At 38.9% G+C, this 24,250-nt stretch overlaps 1 long non-coding RNA gene across 1 annotated transcript in view; it reads right to left on the reverse strand.

Moving 5' to 3' along the window:
• Positions 1 to 24,250, reverse strand: part of LOC131514574 (uncharacterized) — a 40,538-nt gene continuing 16,288 nt past the window's right edge. Inside the window, exon 2 of the long non-coding RNA XR_009263136.1 lies at positions 1 to 138. This is a non-coding gene — a long non-coding RNA (uncharacterized LOC131514574). The remainder of the gene's footprint in view (positions 139 to 24,250) is intronic.

Raw genomic sequence — 24,250 nt, forward strand, 5'->3', positions numbered from 1 at the left:
CTGGGTGGCTCAGTTGGTTGAACGTCCGACTTCGACTCAGGTCATGGTCTTGCAGTCTGTGAGTTCAAGCCCTGCGTTGGGTTCTTTACTGACAGCTCAGAGCCTGGAGCCTGCTTCAGATTCTGTGTCTCCCTCTCTCTCTGCCCGTCCCCCGCTCATGCTCTGTCTCTCTCTCTCTCTGTCAAAAATAAATATTTTTAAAAAATAGAAAGTTACTAAATAAATAAATAAAGTCAGGAACTCCCTCCTCCACCACCAACTCCTTTCTCCCAAAAAAGCGGTTACATGGGAGATTGGTGAGTCAAAAAAGAACAGTACAAAATACTAGTGTTTCTAGCTCCAGGGTCTTTGGAGGGTAGTTCCTAAACATAAGATGGAAGAAAGCTCCTCTTTTGCCCTACTAGTAAAAGTCCCTGAAGGTAATTCTTGCCTTCATCTCAAGTCTGGTTCTATTTTGTTTGATTGCAAGAATAGGACTAAGGAAGCAAGAATCAGGCTAATTATTCTTTTGCCTTGGGAAAAAAATCTTTTATTGTCGGTGAAAGATTTTTGATGCATTTTTTATGAATGATAAAGAAAACTTTTTCTAAAGTAGCTGTATATTTGTAAGCCCAGGGCTATGCTGAAAACTCAAATGTACACAGCAGTTTGAGCACCGTCTGTCATTAACTGTGAGGTTTAAGCATTCTGTTTCGGGAGATCAAGATTTTTTTTGTTTGAGGAAAGAAAGGACTGAGTTTGCTGGGAGTGAGATCCCAGGACATTTGCATCCTTTTCCTTGCCAGACCATTTCTTTTATTCATTTGTATCTTGCAGTCCAAAGTCTTTATGTCATAAGGTACAGCAGTATATTTTTCACTCACTAATGAACCCTGATTAGAATTCAACCCTTGTAGGTGATATTTATGACAAAGTCACGTTGGAAGGGATATGTATCTTTCAGATATGCCCTCAGGAACTCTGGAAAAATCCATAGTAAAAAATTATCCATTCTTTTCCAAAGTTGCAATAGTTATTGGAAGTGACATTTCCTGTCATTCAACTAGATATAAAATGCTTAACATATAAACATCATCAGAACACATACACATAGCTTTGCCATTAGCTCAGACCAATGCACAGTGGGATAAAAGACATTCCACTCATGTAGGTCTATTTTCTTATTTTTGACCTTGAAGGCCTTGTTGTTAAGGAGGAATGATCACCAAGGATCAGGAAATATGGTGAAAAATCTCCAGAATATAAGAGAGACAGAGAGAGACCAAGTAAGAAAACCATGAAAAGCAATCCAGAGGAGAGATAATGCATGAGATGCAAGAATATCTCAAAACTAAAACCAAAACTTCAATTAATGCATCAGGGAGATAGACATTTTTGCATCAATAAAAATGGATGACCCTTAGAAGGAAGAACTAAAATAACATAGTTGAAACAAAAGTTTCTACAGAAGACTGGAAATAAATTAAATGTCAAGAAGGAAAATATGAGAGACAAGTTAAGAATTAAGAACATCAAACCAGGAGCTCAAACAACTAATTATTATGAGTTTCCTAAAGAGAATAGAAGGGAGTCATGGGGATAAAAATATCTTCAAAAGCAGACTTTCCCAAAACTAAAAAATGTACATTTCTGGATTAAAAGAACCCGAAAATGTACCAGCACAGTTAATTTTTTAAATATCCCAAACAAGGCACATTCATGACATTTTAGAATACTATGTTAAAGACAAAACCCTAAACAATTAATAATAATATTAACAATTTTAAAAAGAAGTCCATCCAAAGAATGAGAATCAGAATTAAATCAAGCTTTTCAACAACAACACGTGATGATTCAAAAAGAAAGAAATTTTCAAACTAGAATTTTTTCATTCAAGAGTAAGGGTAGAATATGGGGCGCCTGGGTGGCTTAGTCGGTTGAGCGTCCAACTTCAGTTCAGGTCATGACCTCAGGGTTTGTGGATTTGAGCCCCACATCGGGCTCTGTGCTGACAGCTCAGAGCCTGGAGCCCACTTCAGATTCTGTGTCTCCCTCTCTCTCTGCCCCTCCCCTGCTCATGCTCTGTCTCTCTCTGTCTCAAAAATAAACAGAAACATTAAAAAAAAAAGAGTAAGAGTAGAATAAAGATATTTTCATATACGCAAAGATTCACAAAATTATCCTTCCTTTCTTAGGTAGCTGTTGGAAAGGAGTGCAGAACGGAAAAATTATTTCTATACAGGCATTAGTGACAGAGTTTGTTTGACAAATAAACTGTTTTCTTATAAATACTAACTCATCTTTGATCATAAGGGAGAAAGAGGGACTATCTGTAAATGATGAATCAAGACAAAATTTAAACATATTATTTAAAATCACATGGTAATCAGTATAGACAATTATAATAAACCTATTATAAAGTAATAAACTTATATTGAAAGGAAAAGGAGGGTAGTGTATGTGAGATAAATTTATCAAAGTTAATATAATGTTTGATATTGATACTCAAAAGTTGTTTCATAAACATATCTTCATATGCCTATAATTGGAGTTTGGATCTGTAATGACATATCTGGAAAAAACTGCCCATTCCTCATCTTCCCATGGAAGCCAAGTCCTAAGAGAAGATGAGCAGATCAAGAGAGATTTTTTTAATTACAGTAAGTTCTCAGAAAATAGCCATTAGGCACCATGACTTAAGCACTGGAAAACTAGTTGTGGTTCCGAGAGCAGCAGAAACCTGAACTTGAAGTGGGTCACAAGGATTCCTGACTACCAAAACTGGTGAATTCATCTCAAGTGGGATATGGAAGAGAATACAGTCTGCCTAATGGCTGCACATATTTGTAAACAAAGCAGAACAATTAGAATAAATGTTGAGAAAATGCTAACACTTAAAGCCTATAACAGTACAGTTCAGCTCTAAGCCTTGGGTAGGCCCAGTGGAGCATTAGCAGGAAAATCCCAGCCACCCCTTTCTCTACAGGAGGCACAGATCAGTAGCTAGAGCAAAAGACAGCGGAGATTCTGATCCTGATTATAGGCGCCATTTCCACCTACACTGGAGCCCAATCTCTTTGGGAAAATCTGAGAGATATAAGAAGTAGAGTGTGCTGAAAGCCTACCAGTCATTTTGATGAAGCTATTCATTCACTGGAAGTAGATACAAACTGCTAAAGCAAGTCTTCCTGGAAAAACTTCTAATTCAAAAGACCTAATGGGAATTTTTATATCTGAGATCTAAGATGATCACTCACCATATTCCTGAAACAGTTCTCTCAACAGTCCCTGATGGAATTGTGAGAATTCTCCGGACCCCAAGTTGGATGACAACTGTAGAAAGCTCTTTGTGATTATCAGCTAAGCCACAGATGTCTGCAGAAACATGTTTGGTTTTTGTTTTTTTTTCTGGGTGGCATACACTGCAAACTCCGCACTTTGTGAGTGAGAGGCATCTCAGTGGGACAGCTGCGGTAAGTGGCTTCAGAGAGCACATCACAGTGTAGTTTCTTCAGATTATGTTACACACACACTCCATTCACATCACCCTGTAATATCTGCATGAATCAGAGGAAAAAGACAACTCTACAATTGAATATAAAATATAAAACATGATAACACATGAAATATGAGGTATATAATGTATGATTCATAAGTCTGAGTTCTGTTTCCTGCGACAGTATAAATATTTGCAAGTTCTTAAACCAGGTATCCTATGGAGAGATCTATTATGAATATAATGGATTATTCTTCTCTAATGGAGTAACTCACTGGAGTAACCTGTGAGGAGTAGGAGATCTTACAATATACTCCACTCTAAGAGCCAAGTTTTTCTCTGGTTGTACTATGGTACCACCCTCCCACCCTGTTTTTAGAGCATGTTCATGTTGTCCTTGTCCTGTTTCTACTTTAATATTGATCTTTGAGGGAAAGTATGCTTTATGCTTCTTTCTCTTTTTTTTTTTTCTCTTCCTCACCCTCCTTCCCTCCCACTCTTCCTGATCTGCATCTCTGGATGTTGATCCCTGTCTATATGCTGAGAGGACTCTTTCCTTCCATTTTCCAGCTCTTTCCCCCTTGCCTTCTATGTGGCTGGATTGTACAGCTGTTTCAGAATCTGGCGGTAGTACTATGGTGGTGTAACAAATTATTCCAAATGGCTTAAAATAACAGTAGCAACGATCCCACAGTTTCTGTAGGTCAGGAGTCTAGGCATGACTTAACTCAAGTGGAAAGGATTTTTTTTTTAAGCTCAGTCATGTAATTATTGGTAAGACTCAATTCTTCCTAGCTCCTGTACTGAGGACTTGGTTCTTCACGAGCTGTTGGCCAGAAGGCCTCCCTTGGTTCTTGTTATGTGTATCTCTCCAGAAAGTATCTCAAAATCTTGTAGCTTGCTCCATGAGAGTGAAACAAGCTATAAAGCAGGAGAGCGTGCCAGTAAGATAGAAGTCATTATCTTTTGTAATCAAATCACAGAAGTAATATCCAATTAATTTTTCTATATTTGTCTCTTCAGATGCAAGTTACTAGACCCATTCAAGGAGAAGGGATTATCCAAGGGTATATATAAGTACCCAGAGGTGAGGATCACTGGAGGCCATTTCAGAGACTGCCTACCAAGCATGGTTAGAGTGTAGGGGAGGGCAAGTATTTGCAGACGCTGGAGGAGAGAGAAGGTTGGGAGCTATGTCAGAGATGCTACCACTCTGGCTGTATGGTTTGCCCATTTATATCCACATCTATCCTTCTCTCTCCCCTCTAATTCACCCTAGACTCTCACTTTGTCTTCTCCATAAGGTTCTATACTCATTGAACCCTTGGTTTTAAGCATTTTCCCTGATTTTCTACCTTTCTGACCTGCCCAATAGCAATAACTAACATTTATATGTTGGTGTATGTATAGATTATAAAGTATTTTACCTGAAAGGAACTGAATTTCAGAAAGAGATATAACCAAATGACAGAAAAGCAGTGGTCAGAGAAGTGGAAATGTCCAGATAGTGCAGGATCATAGCAATGAATTGCTTCAAGCATTCGGTGGTCAGCCTTGTGCTTTCTACTCAAAACTGGGTTCACCAAATCACCACTGTAGATCCAGAGTATTATTTGCAAACTGCAGAGTTTTATCATTTTGTTCTTTTGTAAGTTTAATAAATTTGATGTAGTTGATGTTTGATTACTATAATAATCACAGAGAGTTGTAAATTTTAAATAGAAAAATATCACATTTACTTTGACTATAACCATAGAAACTGAATTAATATCAGTCCTCTTTGCTTATTAAGGTCAGGTTCTGACAGTGGTTGCCATGGTTGTGTTTGATGGTTTTCATTGACTGCATAACAATTAGAAACATTTTTCTGAAAATTAATTTTTCTGGTAACCAGGAACTGAAGTGAATTCAGGTCTAGCTACCTTTTGTACTTTGAACTGGCATTTCTTCCACGGTCACGGTCAGAGCAACATACAAAGTCAATCCACAGAAAATACTTATTTATGTCATCTATGGATTTTCTAACAAATAGCTTATGAAAACACCTTTCATGTGGATAATGACTAGAAGTGAAAAGTGGACTGATTCCCAGTAATTACAGTCTGGTGTTGCTTTAATCACCAGTAAGTAGTCTATCGTTAAGAAACCTAACATGCCTGAAGCAGATCAGGATACAAATTGTGACTCAAATGAGTAGATAAATGGGAAAAAGATAAATTCTATCTTGTGTATTTTCTCCTCCATCACACCACACTGTATTGCATTTGGATGTCTTTTCATTTAAATAAAGGTATTTAAGTGACAGCTGATGAACAGTGCGTTTGTATTCCAGGAACGCTCTCTCATAGATTTGGATTATATACAGATGAAAAATAGCCCATATGGCTTTTGAACAAAATGAATGGCTGAAAGCCCTGAAAAATGCTAGTGGAAAGGTTGGCATACTAAAAGGTTAATTAAAATTTGACTCTGCAGGATGGATACTTTTATTTATAGAACCTTCAGCTGATTTTCAGCAGCCATGTTTTCTTCTAATTAAAATAATATGAACAGCTAATAGCAATCAGCTTAAAGAACTGAATATTTTAGAGAAGGGATGATTCATAGGCTTTTCAATAACATTTTACAGTAGGTGTCTCCACTAAAGAGCACATAAAACATTTGTATTCAGCCATTGTCTGGTTCAAATGTCAGGAAGTATTAAGTTGGAAAAAATGAGGAGTGAATTATTTAAAGTGGCCTAAAATAAGTCATTGATATTATCATGTAAATTTGATATTTCCCTAAAGGTTCTGGAATCATTCTCTGACATGGCATAACTTATAAATTCTGAGAAAGTGGGCCATTAGAAGCATTATTTTAAAAAACAGAAAGTTCCTTATACATTCACATATATAACAAATTGGTAAATAATAGTATTTAAGAGAAGTAAAAGTTTGTCGTGGACACATTATGTACGCATTCAGACAGATACAAAGATAGATAGATAGATAGATAGATAGATAGATAGATAGATAGATAGAGATTAGATACAATAAAGATCATTTCATCATAATAACATCCATAGGATTAAGCATCCTTTCCCCCAAATCATTGAGAATGACTAAAGAAACAGATTAAAACCTGAAGTGGAAAGATAGAATGCATGAATAAGTAACTATACATAAGTAAAAAGTTTAAAAAAAAATAGAAGTAGAAAAGGAACACATCACAAATGTACACTTCCCGGGTGACAGAAACAACAAATCCATCCCCCTATTCTTCACCCCATTTCTCTTTTTCCTCATCTTCCTCAGCAATAAAACTCTTGAATTTCAGTGGGGCATGTCACCTTTTAGAATCAACACTCCACATCCCCACCTTCTATGAAGCTAAAGAGGACCAATTGTGCAGCCCAGGCCAGCGGAATGTAAGTGGCAGTATTGTCTGAATCTCCTGTGAAGTGTCCATCCTCTCCTTTCCCCTTGCTGCTGACTGGAACGTAGATGTACGTGCTCTGGACAGAGCAGCCTTGTAACATAATGGTTGTACTTGGGAATGCAATGCTTGCAAGACTGAGAAATAAAATAAAAGGAGACTGGGAATCCAATATTGTGGAGTATCTAACCAGTCCTGGATCCTTCTTCCTAACTTGTACTTTGAGAGAAAGCAATTTCTACCTTTTAAATCCACTATTGTTTTGTTTTGCTCACTTAAGGGTGGACCAAATCCTAGCTAAATACACTCTAAGATGTGGATTTATTCTAGAGAAACAAATCAGGCAATATCTCTACCATTTAAGATACACTGCTAAACTTTAAAAACCCAAACATACAGTCTCCATGGAGAGACAGAAGTGCACTAGACCAGTTATTCTTAACTTGCATGTATTTCAGAATCACCTGGAGAGCTTGTTAAAACAAGAAACCCTAAAACCCCAGAAGATCTGATTCAGTAGGTCAGGGTGGGTCTGAGAATTTACATTTCTAACAGCCTCCCAAGTGATGCCAGTGTTGCCTGACTGTGGAACACACACCCCAGGTGTCACCGCCCCAGAATACACCTCCACCTCCAACATATGCATATTCTGTATGTCCCACAGCATGACACAGCTGCTCCTTGCCCTGGCATCAGGATATTCTAATTTCTAAATGTCAGGCAAAGCCACTTTTAACATCCTGGAATACCTTGCCATTCACCTAATAAGCTCCATACCTTCATTATTTTAAACTGACTATAGCCCACAAAATAAATAGTGAAATGAACATAATACAAAAATCATGGTCTTTATTCATTATTTATTGTAATGTATTTATTTCAAGTTCCACTTCAAAAATAAGATAAAATATAAACAATTAAATCATAGGGATTTGGGGGGTGAGGAGTGGGTAGTATAATTACCTGATCATTTGTTTCTGAATCACCTAGGGCACTTATTAAAAATGGAGATTCTGGCCCCCATTCCACACATCCTGAATTGGAGTACCTGAAGGCAGGGCCCAGGAATCTTTTATTTAGCAAGCTCCCCAGGGGATTCTGATGAACCCAAATGTTTGCTAATCATTGATCTTGTTGTCAAAGTGTCATCAGAGACACTAGCTCAGTCTCCTGAAGAAAGATTTTTCAGCATGACTGAGTATGAAACAGACAAACAGAATGACCGCCTTAATGCTACAGGCAAAAAGCTTGAAACCCACGTAGTAACAGGAGGGTGAGACAGCAAATACCACCAAACAAAATCATCTGAAGAATGGAATCCTTCTATTGAACACTGTGTTTGAAAAATATTTTTCTGGGGTGCCTGGTAGTTCAGTTGGCTAAGTGTCTGAATCTTGATTTCAGCTCAGGTCACAATCTCATGACCTGAGATCCAGCCCCAAGTCAGGTTCCACACTAACAGTAATGGGACCTGCTTGGAATTTTCTCTTTCCCTCTCTACCCCTCCCTGACTCATGAGCTTTCACACACTTTCTCCTTCTCTCTCTCCAAATAAATAAACATTAAAAAAAGAGAGCTATTTTTCGCACCCAAATTCAGGCAAGTGTATGAAATCTACCCCCCGTAGTCACAAAAGGCATTGTTCTATAGGAGGCCTTCAAGAGAAGGCACCAGCAGAGATGTTTATATTGAGAAGAAAACAAAGAAAGTCAGATCCCTATTTTTTTCAGCATTACACAGACCTATGCAGTAGCAAATAGGTAAGAAATAAGACATACAAATGGCCAACAGGTACATGAAAAGGTGCTTAACATTACTAATCATCAGAGAAATACAAATCAAAACCACAATGATATATCACATCCCACGTGTTAGAATGGCTATTACCAAACAGACAAGACATAGCAAGGTGAAGTTGTGGGAAAAGGGAACCACTGTATACTGTTGGTGGAAATGTAAATTGGTACAGTCACTGTGGAAAACAGTATGGATGGTTCTCAAAAACTTAAATATAGAAATACCATATGATCCAGCAATCCCACGTCCGGGTATATATGCAAAGGAAATGAATCCATTATCTTGAAGACATACCAGTACTCTCCTGTTCATTCCAACATTATTCACAATAGCCAAGATATAGAAACAACCTAAGTGTCCATCAACGGATAAATGGATGAAGATATTGTGATATAAATATAATGGAATATAATTTAGCCTTAAGAAATAAGGAAATCCTACCACTGGCAACAGCATGGATGAATCTAGAGATCATTATACTAAGTGAAATAAGCCAGGCGGAGATAGGCAAACACTACACGGTATCCCTGATACCTGGAATCTTTTTAAAATAAGTAAACAGAAAGTCAAACTCATAGAAACAGAGAGCAGCAAAATGCTTGTCAGGGCCTTGGGAGGTGGAAGAGGAATAAGGAGAAGTTGGTAAAAGTGTATAAATCTCAATTATAAAATGAAAAATTTCTCAGGATCTAATCTACAACACAATGATAACACTATATTATATAACTGAAATTTGCTGACAGAATAGAACCTAAATGTTTTCACCAAAAACAAAAGTAAATATGTAAGGCGATGCATGTGTTAATTAATTCATTAACTCCATAGCAGGGATCTTTTCACGATGTATATGTGTATCAAGTCATAAAGTTATACACTTTACATAGCTTACGATTTTGTCAATTACACATCCATAAAGCTGAAAAAAAGTTTAAAAATTAAAACATTTTTAAAAAAGAAATAATAAGCAGAGCAGTCAAAAAGCTGACTCTACATCCTTAACCTCTCCAATCTACCCACTTATATTGAGCTCCACCCTCACTACCATAGTCTTGGTAACCATCAAGTCTCCCCTAGACTCCTGCAACTACCTTCTACCTGGCCTTCTTCTCTCAGCCTTACCCACCTCTGACCACCGCTTCACACCGCCATTGGAATGACTCTCTAGACACACATCTGATCATGACAACGTACCAGTTAAAATCTTTTTGGACTCCCCATAGTCATAAGTATAAAGTCCAAATCCCCTAGCACAGCAAAAGCCCCTTGCGCTCTCCCCTTTTCCTATGCCTCCAACTTCATCCCTCATCATCACCCTCCTCTCACTTGGCACCACATCTAACTACTTGTCATTCCTGTCATGTGCCCCAACCTCTCATCTCCAGCTTTTCCCTCTGCTTGGAAATTGCTCTCCAGAAATCTCAACCCACCCCCACTTCTCCCTGGATAACTCCCACTCAGTTGTTCAGGACTCTGCTCAGGCCACTCCTTGTTGGAAGTCTCATCTGACTTGGCTGGGTTCTTCTGTCATTGTTCTCTCTCTGAAGTCTTCCTTCCTTCCTTCCTTCCTTCCTTCCTTCCTTCCTTCCTTCCTTCCTTCTTTCCTTCCTTCCTCCCTCCCTCCTTTCCTTCCTTCCTTTCCTTCTTTCTTCTCTCTCTCTGTCCTCCCCTCCTTCCCTCTCTCCTTCTCTTGATCTTAATATACATACTAAGTGAATAAAATTGCTATTTCTTAGCCCAAAACTATAAACTTGTAACTCCCAGTAATGGGAAACATTTCTAGATTATAATTCATCTTTGGTATACTTTTTGCACTCTGTCATATGATAAAAAGGACTATTGAACAATGGTGTGCTGAGGAAAACTAAGGAACAGAGAATGCTATTGTTCCCATAAGACACTTACTAACAAGACTATATATATACACACACACAAACACACACACACGTGTGTATATGTGTATATATATATATATATATATATATATATATATATATATATATCTGTACCAGTTTGTGCAGACATCAGGAAGCAACCAGATGAGCATGGCACATGGACCTTCAAAGAAGAGGCACCGGCAGAGAACAAGGTAAACCAGAAGATAAATGCAGAAAGAATTGCCTCAGAGGCACTGCTGGATTCAATCCTACTTATGGTCTCAGCAGTATTCTATTATTCAGGTACTAGTCAGCACTTCCCTGTGCCACACATCCAGCAGCCTATTATAAACAGCCCCAGGCCAGGAAGAGATGCAGTTTACTTAATTAACTTAGATGACCCAGTGTCCTCACCTCCTGCCATCTCACCTACTTTCCACATTTGTGTTTTGGCAAAATCTTCAGTACTGCTCTGGCTCAGCTCTCTGCTAAACATTCACTGCTGGCATCCAGCCTTGGCTCCTTCCCACACATACGTACCCTAGGTCTCAAATACTGTATCTGATTTGCTACCTGGCTTCTCTGTCTTCCCTACATTTCCATGATTTCAGATTTTTATGCCTTATGCCACTATGGGCACCTCAATAAGAGAAAGGTTTTCTAGCTAAGCCTTGGCAACACTGGTGTTTTAAGTTTCATTTAACTTTTGGTGAACTCTATATGTTTCATGCCATATTGTAGCACAGTGGCTCTCTAAAAGTTCCAAGTTAAAAGATCTCTTCAGGTAATGCCAAATGTAACCATCAGATTGAGGAACCTCATAAAAAGGGGTCCTTTGGCATGGTTGCTATTGGGGTGTAATCTCTTACAAGAACCTCATGGATTTCCTTCTCTGTTACCTGGTCTACCAGACCTCATATAATTATGGCAATATCCATGATGGTACTGACATTATTCATGGTTTTAAAATACTTTAAATGTTTGATCAATATTGATTTTGAGCTACTTTTTATTATCAAGATTAATTTTGAATTATAAAATTCAACTTTGCATTTGTTACTGAGATTTATTTCACTGATCCTTGTATAAAAAGAGTAACTTTCCTAATCTTGTACGGTAAAATATAAACCTACATAATGAATGGAAATATTTCTCTCATCATACTGGTCACTCTTTTACAAACTATCATCTCTTTATAGTCTATACTTTGAAAAAGCTCTTTGTTTTACAGTTCAAAGTGAATTCATCATAGAATATGTCAGCTTAGAGCAGAGGGCAATAAACGCCTCCTTATCCAAAGACCAGGAAAAGCATTAATTAAAACAGAATGTTGCAAACCTCCCTACTCTGCTTCAGAAACTCTCTTAGTTCTTTTCCACTGGGATATAATCTAATGTTACGCATTCATATTTTCACCCCTACTGTTGAAAAAATGATAATAGCAGTGATGTTACTCAGACTAAACCTATCAAAAGTTTTTCTAGCAAAAGTGACATATGATAGATTTAACCAGCAATACACCCACCTACACACACACACACACACACACACACACACGAAATATTAAAATACATTATTTAAATGATCTATTCTCAGGTATAAAATCAGAGGACTGAATGTCAATGAAACTAAAGTTTCTTTTTTTTCTTCCTAGAAACTAAAATTTCTAAATTTAGGAATTCTAAATTTCTAAAACAATCTAAGTTTCCTGGTGATATTTTTCCCTTTTTATCTCATTTTTGACAGTCAAAATTCTCAGGTAAAAAAAATACCGTAAAATTTCTCCTTGCCTCTGCTGGTATTTGAGGAAGTTTTAAATGCCAGTTGTCATAGCACCAGAGCAGTGTTCCAAGGACGTCTGTCTGTCTGTCTGTCTGTCACACTGGCCTAACTGTAACTAGTAAAAGCTGTTCTCATTGTGTTAGCCATTCTTACACTGACAATTATATTGAGAATATTATTGTTGATTGATAAAGTAAATTTTAGGCTACATTTTTATTAGGGAAAATAGGGGTTTATGTTGAATTATGGAATGAAAACATGAATTAGATTGGTAATTTTGCTTAATTCTTTTTTACGCTTGTGACAGGGACCATTACCTCTTATTTTCTTTGATCCCATAAATATGCATTTGTTAATTTTTTTTTGTTCTTTTTCTGCACTTTTGTTACATCTGTACAAGTTATTTTCATATTTCAAAACAAAATATGCCCGTGAATTCCGTGAAAAGGAAAAATGTTTTCACTAATGCCTTCTGGGAACTAAATGCTAATTCCCACATTAAATAAGAAATCTCAAAAGAGGGGAGTTCCGGAAGATGGCGGCGTAGGAGGACGCTGGGCTCACCGCGCGTCCTGCTGATCACTTAGATTACACCTACACCTGCCTAAAGAACCCAGAAAACCACCAGAGGATTAGCAGAACGGAGTCTCCGGAGCCAAGCGCAGACGAGAGGCCCACGGAAGAGGGTAGGAAAGGCGGCGAGGCGGTGCGCGCTCCACGGACTGGCGGGAGGGAGCCGGGGCGGAGGGGCGGCTCGCCGGCCAAGCAGAGCCCCCGAGTCGGGCTGGCAAAAGCGGAGGGGCCGGACGGACTGTGTTCTGACAGCAAGTGCGACTTAGCGTCTGGGAGGTCATAAGTTAACAGCTCTGCTCAGAGAGCGGGAAGGCTGGAGGACAAAGGGAGGGAGAGCTGCTGAGCCCCCGGACGGCAGAGCTCAGCTTGGCGGGGAACAAAGGCGCTCGCCAGCGCCATCTCCCCCGCCCATCCCCCCGCCAAAATCCCAAAGAGAACCAGTTCCTGCCAGGGAACTTGCTCGCTCCGCGCAAACACCCAACTCTGTGCTTCTGCGGAGCCAAACCTCCGGCAGCGGATCTGACTCCCTCCCGCTGCCACAGGGCCCCTCCTGAAGTGGATCACCTAAGGAGAAGCGAGCTAAGCCTGCCCCTCCCGCCCCCGTGCACCTTGCCTACCCACCCCAGCTAATACGCCAGCTCCCCAGCACCACAAGCCTGGCAGTGTGCAAGTAGACCAGACGGGCCACACCACCCCACAGTGAATCCCGCCCCTAGGAGAGGGGAAGAGAAGGCACACACCAGTCTGACTGTGGCCCCAGCGGTGGGCGGGGGGCAGACATCAGGTCGGACTGCGGCCCCGCCCACCAACTCCAGTTATACACCACAGCACGGGGGAAGTGCCCTGCGGGTCCTCACCACTCCAGGGACTGTCCAAAATGACCAAACGGAAGAATTCCCCTCAGAAGAATCTCCAGGAAATAACAACAGCTAATGAACTGATCAAAAAGGATTTAAATAATATAACAGAAAGTGAATTTAGAATAATAGTCATAAAATTAATCGCTGGGCTTGAAAACAGTATACAGGACAGCAGAGAATCTCTTGCCACAGAGATCAAGGGACTAAGGAACAGTCACGAGGAGCTGAAAAACGCTTTAAATGAAATGCAAAACAAAATGGAAACCACGACGGCTCGGATTGAAGAGGCAGAGGAGAGAATAGGTGAACTAGAAGATAAAGTTATGGAGAAAGAGGAAGCTGAGAGAAAGAGAGATAAAAAAATCCAGGAGTATGAGGGGAAAATTAGAGAACTAAGTGATACACTAAAAAGAAATAATATACGCATAATTGGTATTCCAGAGGAGGAAGAGAGAGGGAAAGGTGCTGAAGGGGTACTTGAAGAAATTATAGCTGAGAACTTCCCTGAACTGGGGAAGGAAAAAGGCATTGAAATCCAAGAGGCACAGAGAACTCCCTTCAGACGTAACTTGAATCGATCTTCTGCACGACATATCATAGTGAAACTGGCAAAATACAAGGATAAAGAGAAAATTCTGAAAGCAGCAAGGGATAAACATGCCCTCACATATAAAGGGAGACCTATAAGACTCGTGACTGATCTCTCCTTTGAAACTTGGCAGGCCAGAAAGGCTTGGCACGATATCTTCAGTGTGCTAAACAGAAAAAATATGCAGCCGAGAATCCTTTATCCAGCAAGTCTGTCATTTAGAATAGAAGGAGAGATAAAGGTCTTCCCAAACAAACAAAAACTGAAGGAATTTGTCACCACGAAACCAGCCCTACAAGAGATCCTAAGGGGGATCCTGTGAGACAAAGTACCAGAGACATCACTACAAGCATAAAACATACAGACATCACAATGACTCTAAACCCGTATCTTTCTATAATAACACTGAATGTAAATGGATTAAATGCGCCAACCAAAAGACATAGGGTATCAGAATGGATAAAAAAACAAGACCCATCTATTTGCTGTCTACAAGAGACTCATTTTAGGTCTGAGGACACCTTTAGATTGAGAGTGAGGGGATGGAGAACTATTTATCATGCTACTGGAAGCCAAAAGAAAGCTGGAGTAGCCATACTTATATCAGACAAACTAGACTTTAAATTAAAGGCTGTAACAAGAGATGAAGAAGGGCATTATATAATAATTACAGGGTCTATCCATCAGGAAGAGCTAACAATTATAAATGTCTATGCGCCAAATACCGGAGCCCCCAGATATATAAAACAGTTACTCATAAACATAAGCAACCTTATTGATAAGAATGTGGTCATTGCAGGGGACTTTAACACACCACTTACAGAAATGGATAGATCATCTAGACACACAGTCAATAAAGAAACAAGGGCCCTGAATGATACATTGGATCAGATGGACTTGACAGATATATTTAGAACTCTGCATCCCAAAGCAACAGAATATACTTTCTTCTCGAGTGCACATGGAACATTCTCCAAGATAGATCATATACTGGGTCACAAAACAGCCCTTCATAAGTTTACAAGAATTGAAATTATACCATGCATACTTTCAGACCACAATGCTATGAAGCTTGAAATCAACCACAGGAAAAAGTCTGGAAAACCTCCAAAAGCATGGAGGTTAAAGAACACCCTACTCACGAATGAGTGGGTCAACCAGGCAATTAGAGAAGAAATTAAAAAATATATGGAAACAAACGAAAATGAAAATACAACAATCCAAACGCTTTGGGATGCAGCGAAGGCAGTCCTGAGAGGAAAATACATTGCAATCCAGGCCTATCTCAAGAAACAAGAAAAATCCCAAATACAAAATCTAACAGCACACCTAAAGGAAATAGAAGCAGAACAGCAAAGGCAGCCTAAACCCAGCAGAAGAAGAGAAATCATAAAGATCAGAGCAGAAATAAACAATATAGAATCTAAAAAAACTGTAGAGCAGATCAACGAAACCAAGAGTTGGTTTTTTGAAAAAATAAACAAAATTGACAAACCTCTAGCCAGGCTTCTCAAAAAGAAAAGGGAGATGACCCAAATAGATAAAATCATGAATGAAAATGGAATTATTACAACCAATCCCTCAGAGATACAAACAATTATCAGGGAATACTATGAAAAATTATATGCCAACAAATTGGACAACCTGGAAGAAATGGACAAATTCCTAAACACCCACACTCTTCCAAAACTCAATCAGGAGGAAATAGAAAGCTTGAACAGACCCATAACCAGCGAAGAAATTGAATCGGTTATCAAAAATCTCCCAACAAATAAGAGTCCAGGACCAGATGGCTTCCCAGGGGAGTTCTACCAGACGTTTAAAGCAGAGATAATACCTATCCTTCTCAAGCTATTCCAAGAAATAGAGAGGGAAGGAAAACTTCCAGACTCATTCTATGAAGCCAGTATTACTTTGATTCCTAAACCAGACAGAGACCCAGTAAAAAAAGAGAACTACAGGCCAATATCCCTGATGAATATGGATGCAAAAATTCTCAATAAGATACTAGCAAATCGAATTCAACAGCATATAAAAAGAATTATTCACCATGATCAAGTGGGATTCATTCCTGGGATGCAGGGCTGGTTCAACATTCGCAAATCGATCAACGTGATACATCACATTAACAAAAAAAAAGAAAAGAACCATATGATCCTGTCAATCGATGCAGAAAAGGCCTTTGACAAAATCCAGCACCCTTTCTTAATAAAAACCCTTGAGAAAGTCGGGATAGAAGGAACATACTTAAAGATCATAAAAGCCATTTATGAAAAGCCCACAGCTAACATCATCCTCAATGGGGAAAAACTGAGAGCTTTTTCCCTGAGATCAGGAACACAACAGGGATGCCCACTCTCACCGCTGCTGTTTAATATAGTGCTGGAAGTTCTAGCATCAGCAATCAGACAACAAAAGGAAATCAAAGGCATCCAAATTGGCAAAGATGAAGTCAAGCTTTCGCTTTTTGCAGATGACATGATATTATACATGGAAAATCCGATAGACTCCACCAAAAGTCTGCTAGAACTGATACATGAATTCAGCAAAGTTGCCGGATACAAAATCAATGTACAGAAATCCGTTGCATTCTTATACACTAACAATGAAGCAACAGAAAGACAAATAAAGAAACTGATCCCATTCACAATTGCACCAAGAAGCATAAAATACCTAGGAATAAATCTAACCAAAGATGTAAAAGATCTGTATGCTGAAAACTATAGAAAGCTTATGCAGGTAATTGAAGAAGATATAAAGAAATGGAAAGACATTCCCTGCTCATGGATTGGAAGAATAAATATTGTCAAAATGTCAATACTACCCAAAGCTATCTACACATTCAATGCAATCCCAATCAAAATTGCACCAGCATTCTTCTCGAAACTAGAACAAGCAATCCTAAAATTCATATGGAACCACAAAAGGCCCCGAATAGCCAAAGTAATTTTGAAGAAGAAGACCAAAGCAGGAGGCATCACAATCCCAGACTTTAGCCTCTACTACAAAGCTGTCATCATCAAGACAGCATGGTATTGGCATAAAAACAGACACATAGACCAATGGAATCGAATAGAAACCCCAGAACTAGACCCACAAACGTATGGCCAACTCATTTTTGACAAAGCAGGAAAGAACATCCAATGGAAAAAAGACAGTCTCTTTAACAAATGGTGCTGGGAGAACTGGACAGCAACATGCAGAAGGTTGAAACTAGACCACTTTCTCACACCATTCACAAAAATAAACTCAAAATGGATAAAGGACCTGAATGTGAGACAGGAAACCATCAAAACCTTAGAGGAGAAAGCAGGAAAAGACCTCTCTGACCTCAGCCGTAGCAATCTCTTACTCGGCACATCCCCAAAGGCAAGGGAATTAAAAGCAAAAGTGAATTACTGGGACCTTATGAAGATAAAAAGCTTCTGCACAGCAAAGGAAACAACCAACAAAACTAAAAGGCAACCAACGGAATGGGAAAAGATATTTGCAAATGACACATCGGACAAAGGGCTAGTATCCAAAATCTATAAAGAGCTCATCAAACTCCACACCCGAAAAACAAATAACCCAGTGAAGAAATGGGCAGAAAACATGAATAGACACTTCTCTAAAGAAGACATCCGGATGGCCAACAGGCACATGAAAAGATGTTCAACGTCGCTCCTCATCAGGGAAATACAAATCAAAACCACACTCAGATACCACCTCACGCCAGTCAGAGTGGCCAAAATGAAGAAATCAGGAGACTATAGATGCTGGAGAGGATGTGGAGAGACGGGAACCCTCTTGCACTGTTGGTGGGAATGCAAATTGGTGCAGCCGCTCTGGAAAGCAGTGTGGAGGTTCCTCAAAAAATTAAAAATAGACCTACCCTATGACCCAGCAATAGCACTGCTAGGAATTTATCCAAGGGATACAGGAGTACTGATGCATAGGGGCACTTGTACCCCAATGTTTATAGCAGCACTCTCAACAATCGCCAAATTATGGAAAGAGCCTAAATGTCCATCAACTGATGAATGGATAAAGAAATTGTGGTTTATATACACAATGGAATACTACGTGGCAATGAGAAAGAATGAAATATGGCCTTTTGTAGCAACGTGGATGGAACTGGAGAGTGTGATGCTAAGTGAAATAAGCCATACAGAGAAAGACAGATACCATATGGTTTCACTCTTATGTGGATCCTGAGAAACGTAACAGAAACCCATGGGGGAGGGGAAGGGAAAAAAAAAAAAAAGATGTTAGAGTGGGAGAGAGCCAAAGCATAAGAGACTGTTAAAAACTGAGAACAAACTGAGGGTTGATGGGGGGTGGGAGGGAGGGCAGGGTGGGTGATGGGTATTGAGTAGGGCACCTTTTGGGATGAGCACTGGGTGTTGTATGGAAACCAATTTGACAGTAAATTTCATATATTAAAAAATAAAAAAAAATAAAAAATAAAAAATAAAAATAAAAAAAAATAAATAAAAAAAAAAAAAAGTACTATTTGGATTCCAAAAAAAAAAAAAAAAAAAAAAAAAAAAAGAAATCTCAAAAGATATAGGATCTATGGAAAACAAGTACAAGCATGGAAGATCTTTTCTCTGAATATGTTAGTTTAGAAATGTATAATCACTTAAGTTCAAGGAGCACTTTTCTGTTCCCATTTCTAAGCTCTAAGTGAATCCAATTCCATGTGAGTTAATTTTTATGGGGAAAAACTCCATAGTCATTGGGGACCATTTGAGTACCGTTAAAACAAATCAATCCAAAATAATAACTGAGTCAGTGATAAGAATCATAATCATAAATAACAGTAATAATGTCAGAGATAATTCTCTAACCAAGGATTATAGGTTGTGTTTCTGTTAAAGTGGCTTTCAAGTACTGGCAGAATGTGAACCTATCTTTTGCTCTCCCCCATACCTTCTTATTCCCAAGGTTAGTAGCTAAACCTCGCAGTAGCCTCCCATTTTTTGTGTCTGAGGCTACATAACTAAGTCCTGTGTAACTGAACCTGAAAAGTCTGGCAGAATGATGATATTCATGATCAATAAATAGACACAGCAGGTTTAAAGTCAGACTCCCTATGGCCATAAACTCACCTGAGCTATTTGAGTAAATCAGAGCCATTTATTTAACAAATATTTATGGAAGGCCTATTTTGTGTCAAGCTACTTGTTAATTCCTATGGCTACAAAATCTGATAAAGTTTCCTGCCCCCATTGAGTTTTCCAAATACTGGGAAACACAAATCAATTGTGTGACAATGAGTTGTCTGACAATCAGGGTCACCCTGTAATCTCTATTGAGTTGTGGGAAAGTGACACCTGTGAAGTCAGATTGAATTAAGTCCAAATTTTCCCTCTGCCATTCACTGACTGTGTTACTTTTAGAAAGTCATTTAACCACTTTGAGCCTTAACTTTTGCATCAGTAAGATAAGGATAACAATACCCTACAAGAGTATTATGGAAAATCTATTTGATCAATAATTTTTTTGACATGTACTATGTGCTAGGCACTTTTATAGGTTTCTGGAATATATTATGAACATAGCAAAGATCGCTGCCCTTGTGATGCTTATAATTCAAGAATATTGCCTGCTACTGTTCAATAATAACTATTTTCATCATTATAATAATATAAAGTATTTAGTAGGTTTAATTCAAAAAGAATGAGAAAAATGTGCTCTCAGATGTTATAATCAACACTAAGTAAGGCAAAATACAATCTGAAAATAAGGCACCTAAAAATAAAAAATTTAGAAGGAGCAATATATTCAAGGTTAAAATGTATCTGTTTCAAATAAATACCAGGAATACGAATTCGACTGGAGTACTAGGATTAATATTCAGTTATGAGGGAATGGTCAGAGGAATTCAGTTTGAGCTGGTATGTGAGAAGTTTACTGTCTCACATCTAATCAACCCAGGAAGGCCAACCCAACCATGATACCATCTGTTCCAGAGGCTGCACGTGGTCAGAAGCACAGGCTTCCTCTCACCTCTACTGAGCTTGCTGTGGGTCTAGCTGATAGGCTGTGGAGACTGACACTATGTCCTCAGTATAATACCACCCCTCTAGGAGACCGAACAGCCACTTGGATAGCAAATTGGTTACTTCACATATTTTCTACTCCAGAAGTGCAGAAATTTACCCTTTCACAAAATCAGCACATATTCTGGGCATAGGTTTGCTCTCCTTTTGTGAAGTCCCGTTACCAGCATCACTCTGTAAGGACTAACAGTGTTTATTATCATGGGATTCGTATGTAACATCACTACAGGCCAAGGCACCCACTTCACAGGAAAGACGGTGTGATGGTGAACATACACACACTCTCCTGGTGCCTATCACAAAGTTCATCACTCAGAAGTTGCCCTCCTAATTTAACACTGCAGGGGCCCCTTCATAGTGCACCTGAGATTCCAGCTTGTGGGTGAAGTGCTGTCCTTCAAAGTGAAGTATAGACACTGAACCAATGTCTATTTTACAGTGTTATGTCCCTGGTCTGGGAACCAAAATGTGGATATAGGGAAAGTTTTTCTAAATGTCACTCCCAGTAATCCACTTGAAGAATTTATGCTTTCTGTTCCCACAACTTTTGGCTCTGCTGATTTAGTTTCTGGTTCCTGGGAGTGGATGAGGAGGTACTTCTATCAGGGGCACAGCAAAGATTCCACTAATTCTAAATTTATATCTTATGCCTGGCAATTTTAAGCTCCTCATGCCTAAAGACCACAAGGCAAAAACAAAGAGTTTCTATGCTATATTAACACGAGTCATTGATAATCAGTTAATCCCTGATTATCATGAGGAGATAGAATTGCTCTTTGATCATGAGCAGAAAGTCTGGGACTTGACAAAGTCACTGACTTACCTCTGATTACTTCCACATGCATGACAGCTCTTGGTGGACAGTTGTAGCAACCACTGCCTACAGGAGTACAAGAACCATGGTCTCAGATCCCTCAGGCATAAAATTCTGGGTTACCCCACTCATTAAGCATCCTAGATCAATAGAAATGCTGACTGAGGGTAAAGAAAATCTCAAACAGGTGGTAAATAAAGTATGTGATGAGTATGAATTGTGGCCTTAGCATCAGAGAGTATAGTTTGTCCTACAAACCTTTCCATGTAAAGCATGTTTGATAGAAATTTTGAGTGTTTACCAGCCTGAAGAAGCTATCACAGGATGGAGTGAAACTTAATAGAAGTAAGAGTGGCTCTAAATGATGAAGGGATGCAATGTAGCCAAAGCTGTTGATACATCGTGTTCCTGACTTCCAAACACCAGTATCTGTATCTGTCTAATGGCTTTCTCCAAAGCCTTGAGAGGCTGCTCTGATGTTACACAGCAGCCGGCTGGAAGCACCAAGGAATCCATACTCTGGGAACAGCTGTCCAACAATGATTGACTTCTAGCTAGACTCTTTGTGCCTTGTGGGATATATTTTGAAGTGCTTCTTCTACACCATATCACAGAGTTTTCCCTTGAAATAAAGCTCAGTTGTAGAGGCTAAAGTTTGGGATTGTGATGCCTCCCGCTTTGGTCTTCTTCAATATTACTTTGGCTATTCAGGGTCTTTTGTGGTTCCATACAAATTTTAGGATTGCTTGTTCTAGCTTCAAGAAGAATGCTGGTGCAATTTTGACTTGGATTGCATTGAGTGTGCAGGTAGCTTTGGGTAGTATTGACATTTTAACAATATTTATTCTTCTAACCCATGAGCGCGGAATGTTTTTCCATTTCTTTATATCTTCTTCAATTTCCTTCATAAGCTTTCTATAGTTTTCAGCATACAGATCTTTTACATCTTTGGTTACGTTTATTCCTAGGTATTTAATGATTCTTGGTGCAATTGTGAATGGGATCAGTTTTTTTATTTCTCTTTCTGTTGCTTCATTATTGGTGTATAAAAATGCAACTGATTTCTGTACATTAATTTTGTGTCCTGAGACTTTGCTGAATTCATGTATCAGCTCTAGCAGACTTTTCGTGGAGTCTATCAGGTTTTCTATGTGTAGTATCATGTCATCTCCAAAAAGTGAAAGTTTGACTTCATCTTTGTCAATTTTGATTTCCTTTTGTTGTCTGATTGCTGATGCTAGAACTTCCAACACTATGTTAAACAATAGCAGTGAGAGTGGAAATCCCTGTCGTGTTCCTGATCTCACGGGAAAAGCTCTCAGCTTTTCCCCATTGAGGATGATATTGGCTGTGGGGTTTTCATAAATGGCTTTTATGATGTTGAAGTATGTTCCTTCTATCTGACTTTCTCAAGGGCTTTTATTAAGAAAGTATGTTGTATTTTGTCAAATGGTTTTTCTGCATCAATTGACAGGATCATATTGTTCTTATCTTTTCTTTTATTAATGTGATATATCACATTGATTGATTTGTGAATATTGAACCAGCCCTGCAGCCCACGAGTGAATCCCACTTGATCATGGTGAATAATTATTTTTATATGCTGTTGAATTTGATTTCCTAGTATCTTGTTGAGAATTTTTGCATGCATATTCATCAGGGATATTGGCCTGTAGTTCTCTTTTTTTGCTGGGTCTCTGTCTGGTTTGGGAATAAAAGTAATGCTGGCTTCATAGAATAAATCTGGAAGTTTTCCTTCCCTTTCTAGTTTTTGGAACAGCTTGAGAAGGATAGGTATTATCTCTGCTTTAAATGTCTGGTAGGATTCCCCAGGGAAGCCATCTGGTCCTGGACTCTTATTTGTTGGGAGATTTTTGGTAACTGATTCAATTTCTTCTCTAGTTATGGGTCTGTTCAAGTTTTCTATTTCTTTCTGTTTGAGTTTCGGAAGTGTGTGGGTGTTTAGGAATTTGTCCATTTTTTCTACAAAGCTGTAATCATCAAGACAGTATGGTATTGGCACAAAAACAGACAACTAGACCAATGGAATAGAATAGAGACTCCAGAATTGGACCCACAAAAATATGGCCAACTAATCTTTGACAAATCAGGAAAGAATATCCAATGGAAAAAAGATAGTCTCTTTAACAAATGGTTCTGGGAGAACTGGACAGCAACATGCAGAAGAATGAAACTAGACCACTTTCTTACACCATTCACAAAAATAAACTCAAAATGGATGAAGGACCTGAATGTGAGACAGGTATCTATCAAAACCCTAGAGAAGAAACCAAGAAAAAACCTCTCTGACCTCAGCTGCAATTTCTTACTCGACACATCTCCAAAGGCAAGGGAATTAAAAGCAATAATGAACTATTGGGCCCTCATGAAGATAAAAAGCTTCTGCACTGAAAAGGAAACAATCAACAAAACTAAAAGGCAACGGAATGGGAAAAGATATTTGCAAATGACATATCGGAAAAATGACTAGTATCCAAAATCTATAAAGAACTCACCAAACTCCACATCCAAAAAACCAATAATCCAGTGAAGAAATGGATAGAAGACATGAATAGACACTTTTCTAAAGAAGACATCCAGATGGCCAACAGACACATAAAAAGACGCTCAATGTCACTGCTCATCAGGGAAATACAAATCAAAACCACACTGAGAATACCACCTCATGCCAGTCAGAGTGGCCAAAATGAACAAATCAGGAGACTATAGATCCTGGAGAGGATGTGGAGAAATGGGAACCCTCTTGCACTGCTGCTGGGAATGCAAACTGGTGCAGCCGCTCCAGAAGACAGTGTGGAGGTTTCTCAAAAAATTAAAACTAGATCTACCCTATGACCCAGCAATAGCACTGCTAGGAATTTACCCCAGGGATATAGGAGTGCTGGTGCATAGGGGCACTTGTACCCCAATGTTTATAGCAGCACTTTCAACAATAGCCAAATTATGGAAAGAGCCTAAATGTGCATCAACTGACAAATGGCTAAAGAAGATGTGGTTTATA

Source organism: Neofelis nebulosa, chromosome 6 (assembly GCF_028018385.1).
Source record: "Neofelis nebulosa isolate mNeoNeb1 chromosome 6, mNeoNeb1.pri, whole genome shotgun sequence".
Lineage (NCBI taxonomy): Eukaryota > Metazoa > Chordata > Mammalia > Carnivora > Felidae > Neofelis > Neofelis nebulosa.